This window comes from Saccopteryx leptura, chromosome 6, assembly GCF_036850995.1.
Source record: "Saccopteryx leptura isolate mSacLep1 chromosome 6, mSacLep1_pri_phased_curated, whole genome shotgun sequence".
NCBI classification, from domain to species: Eukaryota; Metazoa; Chordata; class Mammalia; order Chiroptera; family Emballonuridae; genus Saccopteryx; species Saccopteryx leptura.
In genome coordinates this window covers 162530918-162548040 of record NC_089508.1, presented here as the reverse complement: position 1 = coordinate 162548040, position 17123 = coordinate 162530918, and the positions used below count along the sequence as shown (strand labels likewise).

Genomic DNA, 17123 nt, shown 5'->3' with positions numbered 1-17123 from the left:
ACCAATCTGTTCCTCTCTGTGGCCTGACCGGGAATCGAACTGGCAACCTCTGTGCATTGGGACGATGCTCTAACCAACAGAGCTGTCCAGCCAGGGCTGGATTAATTCTTGATTAAATTTGTTGAGAAGGTTAACTAATTCCAAATACCAACCGTTGCAGAAATATTCAGTCAGAACTGACAATATAGAAAAATCCAAGCCTTTGAAATTAAGCTGAGGGTAGTATAATCCTTGGAGAATAAAGACTGTTCTATGCAGAATAATATCAATATAATTGTATCAATTTTACCTTTCTCATCTTCACGTAGTATGAAAGTCAGATTTTTCTTTTTAGGCTATGTATTTAATTTACCAAACCATTGCAAGCCCAGATGCCTTTCAAGTCACAAATACGAAGAATTTGGTAGTGTTAAATACCTCTTATGTATCGCTATTTTGGGCTTAAAACAAGGAAAATCAAACTGCAGGGTAAGAGGTGATGAATTGGTATATACTGTAAGCTCTGTGTATTTGTTGCTCAAAGCTATATTCCATCCAGTCTCTTGGCATGTTGCCAGCACATTTCAGTTCTGTTACTTCATATTCTTTGGAGAGGGTGTTATGTAGCCTGATCCTACTACCACCAATTTCTAGTTTTACTCCTTAAGCTGTTTGTGAGCTGACCTCACCATACTGCTTTGAGAACTATGATGAAAGTTACAACTGTGGAATGATCTGTCTGAATAGTTGGAAATGTTTGTCTTTGCATCTTTCTAGCATGCAAGGAAGGAATCAAATAAATGTTAGGTCTCAAATAAGTATTACATTAATGTTTGTTGTATCTTTTCTTTCACGAATAAGACCCAATTTATATTGGCATATAATGTTTTTTTTCCTTTTTCCTTTGCATAAATGTAGAGTATTTATTTTGAAAGAAGAATTACATTTGAAAGTACACATAAATGACATTTAGCCATGCTAGTGTTTGAAAGGACTATCGTTAGGATAAATGTCAAACTTATTTTTATTAACAATAGGTATGATCCTGACCCTGATTTGATGTCAGGTCTATTATTCTAATATCCTTTTGCTTGAGCTTTACAGAAATAACATTTCTTCTTTCCAAAGGAGACAAATTAAGCTTTCAAAATTTTTAATATGGGGGAACTTGAGTAGATTAGCCTTTGAGAAGAATGGTTCGTGCCTTTTTAAAACTTGAACCTAACTAAAAATAACTTTGTACCATATTTAAACTAATTTAGAGGTATGCCACCATTCTGTGGGTATTTTTTACATTTAAGGAACTAAGAATGAACAATGGTATAAATCTACCAACTAGATAAGTGTCTAGCAATGCAGGAATTGCTGTTTGGGAGCGGTGTTGCTATTTCTATTTGTTGAAGTAATTTGATGGGTTGATCTCTAATGGTTAAAAGATCCAGAAGTGTAAGACTTAAGATAAATGTGGCACAGGTAGAAAGTGAAGACAGTAGGTCTATTCTTGACAGGTAATACATTTTAAAAACTATATAAAAAGTTGAGTAATTTTTCAACTAATTAGGATGTGGAAATCTGAACTATCCTGACAGCTTGGTGGAACTGCTCTTTGAAATCTTATGTTGGTTTTGTAGTGATTTTAATTGTAAGTTTGGATGTTGACCTGTAATTTGAATCGTGACATTTGGTAAGTTTTGCAGTTTCTCTAAGTTTAGTTATGTTAAATATTAATAGGAAAGGATATAGTCTTGCTGCCTCAAGTTTTGCAACGTTTTACAATTTTGTGTAGCTGTACAGCTGATATTTCAGGCAATCTGAGGTAATTTTAAAACTGAAGAAATAGTTGTACTATATTCATTTCTAAGAGATTAGGAAATAAACCACAATCGTGGTGTAGTAAATATTATTGATATAGTAAAAAATAGTTTATATTGTTCTCACTGGAATGAAGTTTGCATATTTTTAGTGTTTACTATAGGAGAAAAAATATGTGCAAATTACTTTTGGTGTGAGAGCACATTACAATTTCAAATTTATAAGCTTTTTCTCTTTAAAGGTATTATTCTGTATTTTAGGGTAAATAAGCAAAGATAAAATAATTTTCAAAGGTAAGAAGAAATTTTTTAGTTATTTTTTTAGATTTTATTTTAAAGGAAGAGGAGTTCTTGATGTTGAGCTGCTTTTACTAATAGACTATGACCCACCCTGCATGTGCTTTTATACGGAGCCATTTAAAGTCATGGCTTTCATTGCTCAGAGTTCTAAGGGGAAAAAAACAACTTTTCCTGTTGTGCAAGGAAAATGACTTCAGTTTTGTTGATGTTGAATATGTTGGGCACACTCTTCTCTTCTACAGATGTATGTACTCTAGGGAGAGGAGATTTTTGAGTAATATTCTTAATTTCCTTAAGTTGTCAGTGATTTAAAAACTTGGTGTTCATTATAAGTCTGCTGTACTGCTGTGTAGAATGACATCACTGTTTTTATGCCAAGGGAAATTAACAAACATTGCGTAGGAATTACATAGCCCTGTTTCTTTTGCAGTAGAGGATTTTAATAATTCTTTCCCTTCTTCCCCTCCCATGTCCTCCAGGATCCAAACAATCTCCCTAAAACACAGGAAATTAATTTTGAAAAGGTTGTGCTAATTAGCAGTCTATTGTAGAAAAGGACAAAGAAGGTTGTTATACTTACCTTGGGATGTACAAGTATGCTTATTATTATTATTAATGTATTATTTAATGTGTCCTTGTAGGGTTACTTACTTTAGGCCTGAACTTATTTAAAAAAAAATATTTTATTTTTAACTTTATTCAGTTTTTTTTAGAGAGAGAGAGACACAGAGAGAGAGAGAGAGAGAGAGAGAGAGAGAGAGAGAGAAAAGGGAGAGGAGCAGAAAGCATCAACTCTCTTATGTGCCTTGGCCAGGCAAGCCCAGGGTTTTGAACCGGCGACCTCAGCATTCCCAGGTCAACGCTTTTATCCACTGTGCCACCACAGGTCAGGCAGGCATGAACTTATTTTGAAAAATGTAAATATAATTGATTCATTTAGTTACTTGGAGGACTTTGCTTCTGCATTTCCTGACATCATAGGGCCTGATCTTATTTTTTTTTTAAGCTGACAAAGAATTAAAATCTTCTTTTGTTTCATGAAAGTAGCAATTATTCAACAACACAAGAGAATACTACACTGTATTCTTATTGGTGATAAGCAAGAATCAATGTAGTTAACTGAGGGAAGAGTGAAAAGTACCATTACCTTGTTCCTATGTAAAGAAAAATAAAGGTAGCAATAATCTTGAACTTTGTTACTATGTCAATGGGGAATTATGTGCTCTAACTGAACTCTAGCTGAATTTTTCTGAAACGAAAAACAACTTTATATTGTACCAAGAATTTTCTGATTTTAACCGCCACTTGTCTCATAGTGGCAGATTTAGGAACAACTTGCTATCTAATCTGTATGAGAGAGTACTGAAGTGTTTATGTTTATGTCAAGGAATAGATTTGCTTAATGAAACAGCCAAAAAGCTTGGGAAAAATATTTTGACCTAAAAGGTTCAAGTCAGTCTCCATATATGAATACAGACTTGATAATGACTTTAGTATTCTTTTCTTACTGCTTATATCAGGAATTGCTGTGAAGTGCAAATATTCTTTGCCCGTATGGGATAATTAGGATTGTGGTGTGTTGCATGCACCTTTAGTTCCTGTGGCTTTGTGAAGAGTGTATGCTTATTTTGTTTTTAGAATTTAAGTTTGAATGGACATGTCTGGGAGAATATCTCATTTTCCTGGCCGGGAACTCTCATTACTAACTCTTGTTCTGAGGAAAGTCAACTACCTTGAAATGGACCAGATTATTTGGAAGACACTTTTCCTTTGGCTTTGAAATGTTCTCATATCAAAATTTGCATAGCAGCAGGAGCCCAGTATTAAAAGTGTATCTTTAAATAGATAAGGACATGACTGCTTTACTAAGCCGAGCCTTTTGTGTTATTTGGCTAAGGGTAAAAAGATTTGGATCACAATATGCATCCTGTATGTGTGTGTCTGAGTCTTTGCATTTGTGCCAAATATATTTATATTTCTCTGTGACTTTCTGCGTTTGTACCAGGAGTCATTTGTTTTGTTTGTAGCCTTGGGTAGTAATTTTTTACTACCCAAGGGCTGTATTTCTTTCAGTGTTACAATTTAACCTAGTGAAATAAAGATCACATCTTGGAAAAGTTGTAGCACAATTTGATGCGTATATGTGGAAATGTTCTGGGCTTGATGAGGCCAGAGTAAAAGTGGTAAACATCAGAGGTGATTATTTACCAGAATACTTAGAATACCAAATAGTGACCAAAAATAAGCATCATGTTTAAAATAGATTAACATACTACTGCTTCCATTTCAGGAGTAACAGTTTGATTTAAAAATACAGAGTGATTTTTAATTAGTACAGATTGAACCTAGCAGTGTGTGAGTTACTCATTTTGAACAAAGAATGTTTACATGGGATTGGGTTCCTGGAGAGACTATGATTCTCTAATGAGTCAATTCTCAGTCCTCATCTGATTTGACCAATCAGTAGCATTTAGTCCAGTTCATTTTCTTCCTTCTTGAAAGACTTCCCTTGGCTCCAGGACACCACATTTTGGTTTTCCTTTAATTTCCCTGGCCATTCCTACTCAGTCTCCTTTTCTTTCCCATTTCCAAATACTAGATTAACCTTGGGCCCAGCCTTTGAATTTTTTTTTTCTTGTTTGTACTCAGTCTGTTATTGATCTCATCCAGGCTTACCTTTTTAAATGCTTTTTTATGTACTGACAACTTCTAGAATTTTGTCTTTATCTTAGACCCCTTCCTTGAACTCCAAACTTGAATATCCACTTGCCTGCTTTATATCTCCTTTTGATGGTATAACAGGCATCTTAATATTAACTTGACTAAAATTAAATTGTCACTGATTGCAAATAAACCAGTTTCTCCCTCTGTCTTCCTGATTTCAGTTAGTGCCTTTTCTATCCTTTCGTTTCTTCCAAATCTTGGCCTCATCTTTGACTTTGCTCTTTCAAATTCAACGCATTAGCAAAGACTCTATCTTTAAGTGTTGTCCAGAATCTGTACATGTCTACTTGTCACCAGTCTGGTCTATACTCCCTAGGATTATTGCAGTTGCCTCCTAACTTTAGGCTGCCTGCTTCCATTCTTACCACGTTATAGCTGTTCTCAGCTGAGCAACGAGAGTGATCATTTTCAAATACAAGTCAGATCACTCTAATCAAAACCTTTAGATGGCTTTCTATTTTATCAGTGAAAAAGACAAAAGGCTTTTTTTAGTTGCTGGTCTCTCTTCTTAATGCCTTCTTTTAGATGGCTATTGGCTTACACCTTCTCTTCAGGTCTTTGCTAAAAAGGCACTGAGGCCTTTCATCACTATTTTATTGTAGACCTACTTCTATTCCAACCTATTTGCCTTCTTTACTTTCTCCTGCCCTTTTTCCTTTTTTTTTTTTTTTTTTGGCTTTATTTTCTCCATGGCACTTATAATCATTTGGCATATACTATAGTACTAATTATCTCACTTTTTTTCCCAACATTTTTATTTATTGGTTTTTAGAGGGAAATATTGATTTGTTCCACTTAATTATGCATTCTCTGGTTGACTCCTGCATGTGCCCTGTCAGGGGATCAAACCTGCAACCCTGGCACATTGGGATGATAATTAACCAACTGAGCTACCTGGCTAGGGCTCTTTTTAAATCAACTTTATTGAGCTATAAGTCATATACAGTAAAATATACTCATTTTAAGAATACAGTTGGGTGGCCCTGGCCAGTTGGCTCAGTGGTAGAGCGTTGGCCTAGCGTGCAGAAGTCCCGGGTTCGATTCCCGGCCAGGGCACACAAGAGAAGCGCCCATCTGCTTCTTCACCCCTCCCCCTCTCCTTCTTCTCTGTCTCTTTCTTCCCCTCCCACAGCTGAGGCTCCATTGGAGCAAAGATGGCCCGGGCGCTGGGAATGGCTCCTTGGCCTCTGCCCCAGGCGCTGGAGTGGCTCTGGTCGCAACAGAACAACGCCCCGGAGGGGCAGAGCGTCGCCCCCTGCTGGGCAGAGTGTCGCCCCCTGGTGGGCAGAGCGTTGCCCCCTGGTGGGCGTGCCGGGTGGATCCCGGTCGGGCGCATGCGGGAGTCTGTCTGACTGCCTCCCCTTTTCCAGCTTTGGAAAGATACAAAAAAAAAAAAAAAAGAGTACAGTTGGGTGAATTTGGACAAATCTAACAATATAGAATATTTTCATCACCCTAAAAAGTTCCTTGCTTCTTCCAAGTCAGTTCTCTCATCCAAATCCTTCTCTAAGCAACTTATAAGGTGATTTCTATGACTGTCAATTAATTTTGTGTATTTTAGAACTTTATATGGAATATATATAAATAGAATCATTATAGCACTGTATGTACCCCTTTGTTTGGCATTTTTCACTTAGCATACTTTATCTGTGATGCGTTTATCAGACCACCTCAGGGACTGTAGGTTGGGCTTCAGTTTCATTTATTTCAGTACTTCTGCCTCTGCCCTCTTCCCTCTGCTTGCCAGTTTCATTTTCAGGTTGGGTGAAGGAGTTCCAAGGATTTCATTCAGACGTGACAACATCCAGAATTAAAAAGTACCATGTTTTCTATGTCATCTTTTTTAGGATGAAAGAAATGTTTCCCAGAAGTCTTCAAAAGGGCCATCTCTCACATTTCACGACAAGACCTGAGCCACATACTTGGGCTATATCTTGGGAGATGGGACTACCATGATTGAGAAAGATCAGTCAAGATTTACCCCGTGATTCACTTCCCTGAGTCGCTTGGGAAATTAGAGGGCACCAAAACAAAACTGGGGCTCTTTTAACAAGGATGAGTGGATATAGGGTAGCTGACCATTAGTGTCTGCTAAAACTATTAACAACAATCAATAAATTGACCAACATTTGAGGGCTAGCTGCATGAAAACTGTTGATAATATATTTAGGATGAATTAGGGGGAGTTTAATGAGGGAGTACGAGGGGGGAACTATTGAAGTAACTCAGGAGTGTATTAAAAGGGCATAAATTAAGGCAACATAAGTGGAATGGAGAGGAAGAGGGTCAGTGTGAAAGTGGTGAGTTGGATAAATTGGAAAGGGGACAAGGAGAATACCTGTAGGTTTGGGACTTAGGTAAGTGGGCAAGGGGTGATATCATTGATAGAAGATGAAGTTGAGAGGGAGAAACTGCTGTTAGGGAATGTTGGTATGGGTAGATAAAATGAGTTATATTTGGGACATGCCAGATTTGAGGAGGTATGGAACATAGAAGTAGAAATGACCATTAGGTGATGCAGCTGTAGTCAGGTAATAGGGGTTGGTACTATTTTGAGGCTCATTAGCCAAGTTGAAGCCTTGAAAATAAATGAGCTCTTGGAGGGACTTTGGGGAAAGATAGCTTAGCTAGGAGCCTTATATAATGTTTGCAATAGGAGCTCTGGAAGAGAAAAGGCAGGATGGGTTGATGAAGGGAACATGTATAGCATAGTTCCAAGATGTAGCAGTATTTCTCAGAATTAGATTTGAACATACTGTGTTCTGTAGATTTCTTTTGCCTGGGAAATGGTAGGTTTAGGTGCTGTATTTTTGGGTTACAGTCAAATGCTATGTTATTATTTTTTAAATTTTATTTATTTATTTTTAGAGAGGAGAGAGAGACAGAGAGGGAGAGAGAGAGAGAGAGAGAAGGGGGAGGAGCTAGAAGCATCAACTCCCATATGTGCCTTGACCAGGCAAGCCCAGGGTTTCGAACCGGCGACCTCAGCATTTCCAGGTCGGCGCTTTATCCACTGCGCCACCACAGGTCAGGCCAAATACTATGTTATTTTTTATTTTATTTTTTTTGTAATTTTTCTGAAGCTGTAAACGGGGAGAGACAGACAGACTCCCGCATGCACCCGACCGGGATCCACCCGGCACGCCCACCAGGGGGCGACGCTCTGCCCACCAGGGGGCGACGCTCTGCCCCTCCGGGGCTTTGCTCTGTTGCGACCAGAGCCACTCTAGCGCCTGGGGCAGAGGCCAAGGAGCCATCCCCAGCGCCCCGGGCCATCTTTGCTCCAATGGAGCCTCGCTGAGGGAGGAGAAGAGAGAGACAAAGAGGAAGGAGAGGAGGAGGGATGGAGAAGCAGATGGGTGCTTCTCCTGTGTGCCCTGGCCGGGAATCAAACCCGGGACTTCTGCACGCCAGGCCGACGCTCTACCACTGAGCCAACCGGCCAGGGCCAAATACTATGTTATTTTATTGCTCAAACAATTCTATTTTGGCCATTGACTCTTTCAGGTTGTTTTCTGTAGCCTTTTATTTAACATGTCCCCAACCTTTTGTTTGCTTTTTTAAATTACTAACTATATTTTTTAGTGCAGTTTTAGGTTGACAGAAAAATTGAGCAGGTAGTAAAGAGCTCTCACATACCACCTCCACTCAGCTCCCCAGTTTCCTCTATTAAAATGTTGAATTTGGTTAGTGCATTTGTTACAGTTGGTGAAGGTACATTGATACATTATGATCAATGTTCATAGTTTACATTAAGATTTACAGTTTTGGGCCCTGGCCGGTTTGCTCAGTGGTAGAGCGTCGGCCTGGCGTGCGGGAGTCCCGGGTTCAATTCCTGGCTAGGGCACACAGGAGAAGCACCCATCTGCTTCTCCACCCCTCCCCCTCTCCTTCCTCTCTGTCTCTCTCTTCCCCTCCTGCAGCTGAGGCTCCGTTGGAGCAAAGATGGCCCAGGCGCTGAGGATGGCTCTCTGGCCTCTGGCTCAGGTGCTAGAATGGCTCTGGATGCAACAGAGTGACGCCCCAGAGTGGCGGAGCATCGCCCCCTGGTGGGCATGCCAGGTGGATCCCGGTCGGGCCGGGCGCATGCGGGAGTCTGTCTGACTGCCTCCCCGTTTCCAGCTTTGGAAAAATGCAAAAAAAAAAAAAAAGAGATTTACAGCTTTGTCTAGTTCTATAGATTTTGACAAATGTAGGTCTGCCATTATAGTATCACATGGAGCAGTGTTTTTTCAACCTACTGGCAGACCATTGCTGGTCCACGAAAGAGTTAACCATCTGATGTTGTATGAAGTTTATATACCCAATGATCTTAGTTGATTTCACTTATGCTTAGGGTGGTTTCTGCCTTAATGGTCCCTAAAATAATTCTGCTTTTACTGGTCCCCAATTGTAAAAAGGTTAAAAACTACTGACATAGAGTAGTTTCACTGTCCCCAAAATATCCTGTGCTCTACCTATTAGTCAACTCTGTCCCACCCCATACCCCAAGTGACCACTGATGTGTTTTTTTTGTTTGTTTGTTTGTTTTTTACAGAGACAGAGAGTCAGAGAGAGGGATAGACAGGGACAGACAGGAACAGAGAGATGAGAAGCATCAATCATTAGTTTTTCATTGTGCATTGCAACACCTTAATTGTTCATTGATTGCTTTCTCATACGTGCCTTGACCGCAGGCCTTCAGCAGACCGAGTAACCCCTTGCTGAAGCCAGCAACCTTGGGCTCAAGCTGGTGAGCTTTTGTTCAAACCAGATGAGCCCTCGCTCAAGCTGGCAACCTCAGGGTCTTGAACCTGGGTCTTCCACATCCCAGTCCGACGCTCTATCCACTGCGCCACCGCCTGGTCAGGCACCACTGGTGTTTTAACTGTCTCCATAGTTCTGCCTTTTCCAGAATGTCATAATTGGAATCCATAGCCTTTCGTCCTTCTTTCATTTAGCAGTAAGCATTTAGGTTTCCTCCTTGTCTTTTCATGGTTTGACAGCTAATATCCTTTTATTTTCCTTACACTGCTTAGTTTTGATAGTTCTATTGATTTATCTTTGAGTTGATTTTTTTTGTAGTGTCTAATATGCGATAAAGCTTATTCATGCCTGACCTGTGGTGGCGCAGTGGATAAAACGTCAACCTGGAAACGCTGAGGTTGCCGGTTCAAAACCCTGGGCTTGCCTGGTCAAGGCACATATGGGAGTTGATGCTTCCTGCTCCTCCCCCCTTCTCTCTCTCTCTCTCTCCCCTCTATAATGAATAAATAAAATCTTTAAAAAAAAAAAAAAAAAAAAAAAAAGCTTATTCAGTGAATTTTTAAATTTAAATGCTGTATTTTTGATCACCAGAAGTAGCACTTGCCTCTTTTTAGTTCATGTCACCTTTAATTCTTTTTATTATTATTATTTATATTTTTTCGAAGTTAGAAGCGGGGAGGCAGTCAGATTCCTGCATGCGCCCTACCAGGATCCACCCGGCATGCCCACCAGGGGGCGATGCTCTGCCCATCTGGGGCATTGCTCCATTGTGGCTGGAGCCATTCTAAGCGCCTGAGGCAGAGGTCATGGAGCTGTCCTCAGCACTCTGGCCAACTTTGCTCTAATGGAGCCTTGGCTGCATGAGGGGAAGAGAGAGGAAGGAGAGGGGGAAGGGTGGAGAAGCAGATGGGCACTTCTCCTGTGTGCCCTGACCAGGAATCAAACCCAAGACTTCCATATGCCGGGCCGATGCTCTACTGCTGAGCCAACCAGCCAGAGCCGCTTCCTTTAATTCTTTTTTTTTTTTACAGAAACAGAGAGAGTCAGAGAGAGGGACAGACAGACAGGAACAGAGAGAGATGAGAAGCATCAATCATTAGTTTTTTGTTGTGCATTGCAACACCTTAGTTCATTGACTGCTTTCTCATATGTGCCTTGACCGCGGGCTTTCAGCCGACTGAGTGACCCCTTGCTCGAGCCAACGACCTTTGGGTCCAAGCTGGTGAGCTTTTGCTCAAACCAGATGAGCCCGCGCTCAAGCTGGTGACCTCGGGGTCTCAAACCTGGGTCTTCCCCATCCCAGTCCAATGCTCTGTCCACTGCACCACCGCCTGGTCAGGCCCTTTAATTTTTAATCATGTTTAATATAGCATTTTTAAAGCTTTTATCTGCTAGTGGCATTATTTCTCTCCTTTCTGAGGCTATTCCTTTTATTTTTTGTGACAGAGACAGAGGAAGAGACAGAGAGAGGGACAGAGAGGGACAGACAGGAAGGGAGAGAGATGAGAAGCATCAGTTTTTTGTTACAGCACCTTAGTTGTTCATTGATTGCTTTCTCATATGTGCCTTGACCCAAGGAAGCTACAGCAGAGCGAGTGACCCTTTGCTCAGACCAGTGACCTTGGGCTTTAAGCCAGCAATCTTTGGGCTCAAGCCAACGATCATGGGGTCTGTCTGGGATCCCACACTCAAGCCAGTGATCCAATGCTCAAGCTGGTGAGCTCATGCTCAAACCGGATTAGCCTGAGCTCAAGCTAGTGATCTTGGGGTTTTGAACCTGGGTCCTCTGTGTCCCAGTCTGATGCTCTATCCACTGTGCTACTGCCTGGTCAGGCCTGAAGTCTATTTCTATTGATTGAATTTTTTTTTTTTGGCTCTGGGTCACATTTTCCTGTTTGTTTATGTCTGGTGAGACCATGACCATTTTTTAAATGCCCAAACTGGTATTGATTTCCTTTGAAATTGAAATATAATTAACATATATTAGATTCACATGTATAACATAAGGATTTGATATTAGTATATGTTGCAAAATGACCAATGGTTAGGATCAGTAGTCACAACACATAATTACATATTTCTTGGGATGAGAACTTTTAGGATTTACTTCTTTGCAACTTTTATGTGATTCTTTCTTTCTTTTTTTTTTTTTTTACAGGGACAGAGTGAGAGGCAGAGAGAGGGATAGATAGGGACAGACAGACAGGAATGGAGAGAGATGAGAAGCATCAATCATCAGTTTTTCGTTGCGACACCTTAGTTGTTCATTGTATTGCTTTCTCATACGTGCCTTGACCATGGGCCTTCAGCAGGCCGAGCAACCCGTTGCTGGAGCCAGCGACCTTGGGTCCAAACTGGTGAGCTTTGCTCAAACCAGATGAGCCCGTGCTCAAGCTGGCAACCTCGGGGTCTTGAACCTGGGTCCTCCGCATCCCAGTCCGATGCTCTATCCACTGTGCCACTGCCTGGTCAGGCTTCTTTGCAACTTTTAAATATACAGAACAGGTCTTTTGTGATGTCATACAAATTTTAGAATTGTTGCATTTTTCTGAAAAATGTCATTAGAATTTTGATAAGGATTGCATTGATTTGAAGATTGCTTTGGGAGGTATGGACATTTTAACAATATTATTCTAGTCTGTGAGCACAGAATATTTTTTCATTTGTATCTTCTTCAGTTTCTTTTATCAGTGTCTTATAGTATTTATTGTACAGGTCTTGCACCTTCTTGGTTAAATTTATTCCTAGGTATTTTATTCTTTTCGATGTAATTGTAAATGGGATTGCTTTTTTTTTTTTTTTAATTTCTCTTTCTTGACCTGTGGTGGCCCAGTGGATATCAAGTGTCGACCTGGGAGGTCACTGGTTCAAAACCCTGGGCTTGCCTGGCCAAGGCACATATGAGAGTTGATGCTTTCTGCTCCTCTCCCTTCTCTCTCTCTCTCTCTCTCTAAAAAAAAAAAAAAAAAACTGAATAAAGTTAAAATTTCTCTTTTCTTAAAAGTCATTATTAGTGTAAAGAAATAGAAAAGGTTTTTGTATATTGATTTTGTATCCTGCAACTTTACCAAATTTGTTCATTAGTTTTAACAGTTTTTTGGGTTTTCTATATATAATATCTTTAGGATTTTCCATATAATATGTTATCTGTAAATGGTGATAGTTGAACTACTTTTCTGATTTGGATGCTTTTTACTTCTGTTGATTGATTGATGAGAGGCAGAGACAGACTGCCGCATGTGACCTGACCAGGATCTACCGGGTAAGCCCATTAGGGAGTGATGCTCTGCCCATCTGGGGCCCTTGCTTGCAAGTGGTGGAGGCCATGGAGCCATGCTCAGTGCCTGGGGCAACTCGCTCTGAGTCATGGCTGCAGCAGAGGAGGAGAAAAGAAAGAGAGAAGCAAGAAGGGGGGTAGAGAAGCAGATGGGCACTTTTCCTGTGTACCCTGACTGGGAACTGAACCTGGGACTCACACAGACCAGGCCAAAGCTTTACCACTGAGCCAACTGGCCAGGGACACCTTTTATTTTTCTTGCCTAATTGCTCTAACTAGCACTTCTAGTATTATGTTGAATAAAAGTGGTGAGAGTGGGCATCTTTGTCTTGTCCTAATCTTATAGGAAAAGATTTCAGCTTTTTACCACAGAGTGTGATACCAGCAGTGGGCTTGTTATATATAGCCTTTATTATGTTGAGGTATATTTCCCTTATACCTGCTTTGTTGAGAGTTTTTATTAAATGGATGTTAAATTTTGTCAAATGCTTTTTCTGCATCTATTGAGATGATTCAATGGTTTTTATCCTTTATTTTAAAAAAAGATTTTATTAATTTTACAGAGGGTGGGGGAAGGAATGAAAAGGATCGATTCATAGTTGCTTCATTTTAATTGTTCATTGATTGCTTGTTGTATGTGCCTTGACCTGGTGTTCCAGGTTGACACTCTATCCATTGTGCCACCACAAACTAGGCTATCCTTCATTTTGTTGATAGAGTGTATGATGATTGATTTTTTTTTTTTTTTTCTGAAGCTGGAAACGGGGAGAGACAGTCAGATAGACTCCCGCATGCACCAACCGGGATCCACCTGGCACGCCCACCAGGAGGCGGAGCTCTACCCACCAGGGGGCGATGCTCTGCCCCTCCGGGGGCATCGCTCTGTCGCGACCAGAGCCACTCTAGCGCCTGGGGCAGAGGCCAAGGAGCCATCCCCAGCACCCGGGCCATCTTTGCTCTAATGGAGCCTCGCTGCGGGAGGGGAAGAGAGAGACAGAGAGGAAGGAGAGAGGGAGGGGTGGAGAAGCAGATGGGCGCTTCTCCTGTGTGCCCTGGCCAGGAATCGAACCCGGGACCCCTGCACGCCGGGTCGACGCTCTAGCACTGAGCCAACCGGCCAGGGCCTATGATGATTGATTTTAAGATGTTGAACCATTCATGCTTCGCTGGAATAAGTCCCATTATGATTATTTAAATATATTGGTGAATTCAGTTTGATGAGGATTTTTGCATCTATGTTCATCAGGGATGTTGGCTTGTAATTTTCTTGTGGCATCCTTCTCTGGGTAATGCTGGTCTTGTAAAATGAGTTTGGAAGAGTTCCTACCTCTTCTCTCTTTGGAGGAAGAGTTGAGAAGAATTGGTATTATTTTTTATTTATTTATTCTTTTAGAGAGAGGAGAGGGAGAGAGAAAATAGGGGTGGGGTAGAGCAGGAAGCATCAGCTCGTAGTAGTTGCTTCTCGTATGTGCCTTGATGGACAAGCCTGGGGTTTCAAACTGGTGACCTCAACAATGTTAATTATTTAAATGTTGGTACAATTCACCAGTGAAACAAACTGTCCCTATATTTTTCTAGTTGGGAGATTTTTGATTACTGATTCAATCTCCTTCCTAGTCATTGTCTATTAAAACTTTTTATTTATTTAAAGCTCGGTCTTGGTAGGTTGTATGTTTTTAGAGATTTATCCATTCTAGTAAGATTTGTTGGTGTGTACTTGTTTATACCGTTTTCCCGAAAATAAGACCTAGTGCAATTTTTTTCAAGCTTAGAAATATAAGACCTCCCCTGAAAATAAGACCTAGCACGTCTTTAGGAGCAAAAATTATGTATAATATAAGACACTGTCTTATTTTCGGGGAAACAGGGTAGATTGTTGTATGTGGACATAGAGTCACAAGAAATTCCTGATGGAATTCAGAGTTTGGCTGGTTATGCTGATGTTTGTGATGACATGACTACAGTATATTAATAAATGTTGATTTTTTGTTTAACAATAAATGTGAATTCTTGTTCATGGAAAAGTAAGACATCCCCTGAAAATAAGACCTAGCGCGTCTTTAGGAGCAAAAATTAATGTAAGACACTGTCTTGTTTTCGGGGAAACACGGTAGTAGTGTCTTATTACCCTTTGTGTTTCTGTGACATCAGCTGTAGTATCTCCCTTTCATTTCTGATTTTATTTATTTTAGTCCTCTTTCTTTTTTCTTGGGTAGTCTACCTGAAGGATTGTCAGTTTTGTTTACCTTTTCAAAAAACCAGTTCTTAGTTTTATTGATAGTTTCTAATTTTTTTAGTCTCTGTTTGATTTATTTCTGGTCTAATCTTTATTTCCTTCTTCTACTAACTTTGGATTTCCTGTGTTGTTATTTTTCTAGTTCCTTTAGGTGTAAAGTTAGGTTCGAGACTTTTCTTGTTTCTTGAGGTAGGCATTTATCACTGAACTTACCTCTTAGAACTGCTTCCCATAAATTTTTTTTTTTTTTTTTTTTTTTACAGAGACAGAGAGTGAGTCAGAGAGAGGGATAGACAGGGACAGACAGACAGGAACGGAGAGAGATGAGAAGCATCAATCATTAGTTTTTTTCATTGCATGTTGCAACACCTTAGTTGTTCATTGACTGCCCTCTCATATGTGCCTTGACCGCAGACCTTCAGCAGACCGAACAGCCCCCTGCTGGAGCCAGCGACCTTAGGTTCAAGCTGGTGGGCTTTTGCTCAAATCAGATGAGCCCATGCTCAAGCTGGCGACCTTGGGGTCTCGATCCTGTTTCCTCTGCATCCCAGTCTGATGCTCTATCCACTGCACCACCGCCTGGTCAGGCCTTCCCATAAAGTCTGATGTTACATTTCCATTCTTATTTGTCTCAAGGTATTTTTTTTATTTCTCTTTAATTTCTTTTTTGATTTCTTCTTTGACCCGTCAGTTTGACCCATTTCTTCTTTGTCTCATTGGTTGTTTAGTAGCATGTTGTCTAATCTCCACTATTTGTGAATTTTCCTTTTTGTGTGTGTTGTGTCATTAATTTATAGTTGTTGGAAAAGATGCTTGATATGATTTTAATCTTCTTTAGTCTAATTCAGTAAGACTTCTTTTGTGGCCTAACATATGATTTATCTGGGAAAATGTTCCATGTGCACTTGAGAAGAACGGTGAAGTGGATGTGCCCAGTAAATTCAAAGCGGGCGCATGTGCTTGGATCAGTGCTCTGAGCTTTAATTCCGGGCAGGCCCGGCCTCTCCTGCCTCTGCTGAGGCTCCGCCCTCACAGCTCCAGCAGCTTCTGTGTACTGCGGCTCTGCAGTCTCTGGTTCGTCTCCCTGACTTCTCTGACTGTGCCCCTCGTTGCATTTCTTTTTCTCCTCTTCCTCCTCCTCTCTCCTGGCCTTCTTCACATTTTCCCCCTGTCTGCCAGCATGTGCCTCAGTTATCATCTGTCTTTTTGATTATTGCCATCCTAGTGGGTATGATTGTGCTTTTACTTTGAACCTCTTTTTTTTTTTTAATTAAAAGTGGATTTCTTGGTGATCGCATATAGTTGAGTCAAGCTTTTAAATTCAGTCTGACAACCTTTGCCTTTTTATTGGTGTATTTAGATCAGTTATATTTCAAGCAATAATTGCTATCATTGGATTTAAGTCTTACTACTTGTTTGTTTGTTTCTTTTTAAAGTGAGAGCAGGTGAGATAGACTCCCACATGTGCTCCTGACCGGGATCCACCTGGCAAGCCCTGTCTAGGGCCAATGCTTGAATTACCCAAGTTATCCTCACGATTGGGGCCGATGCTTGAACCAGTCAAGCCACTGGCTGCAGGAGTAGAAGAGGAAGAGAGGGTGGAGAGGGAGGGGGATAGAAGCAGATGGTTGCTTCTCATGTGTGCCCTGACCGGGTATCGAGCCCGGGCTGTCTACATGCCAGGCTGATACTCTGTCCACTGAGCTAACCAGCCAGGGCCATTCTTGACTCTTTTTGCCTTCTTTTTCTGCATTCTTTTAGATGATTTTTTTTTCTTTTTAAAAAAAAAGCTGGAAACGGGGAGAGACAGTCAGACAGACTCCTGCATGCGCCCGACCGGAATCCACCCGGCATGCCCACCAGGGGCGACGCTCTGCCGTGACCAGAGCCACTCTAGCGCCTGGGGCAGAGGCCAAGGAGCCATCCCCAGCGCCTGGGCCATCTTTGCTCCAATGGAGCCTTGGCTGCGGGAGGGGAAGAGAGAGACAGAGAGGAAGGAGGGGGTGGGGGTGGAAAAGCAAATGGGCGCTTCTCCTATGTGCCCTGGCCG

General features: G+C 41.1%; 1 protein-coding gene across 3 annotated transcripts in view; it reads left to right on the top strand.

Moving 5' to 3' along the window:
• PFDN1 (prefoldin subunit 1) overlaps nt 1-17123 on the top strand; it is an 81567-nt gene that overhangs the window by 8435 nt on the left and 56009 nt on the right. The gene's annotated exons all lie outside the window — the stretch shown is intronic.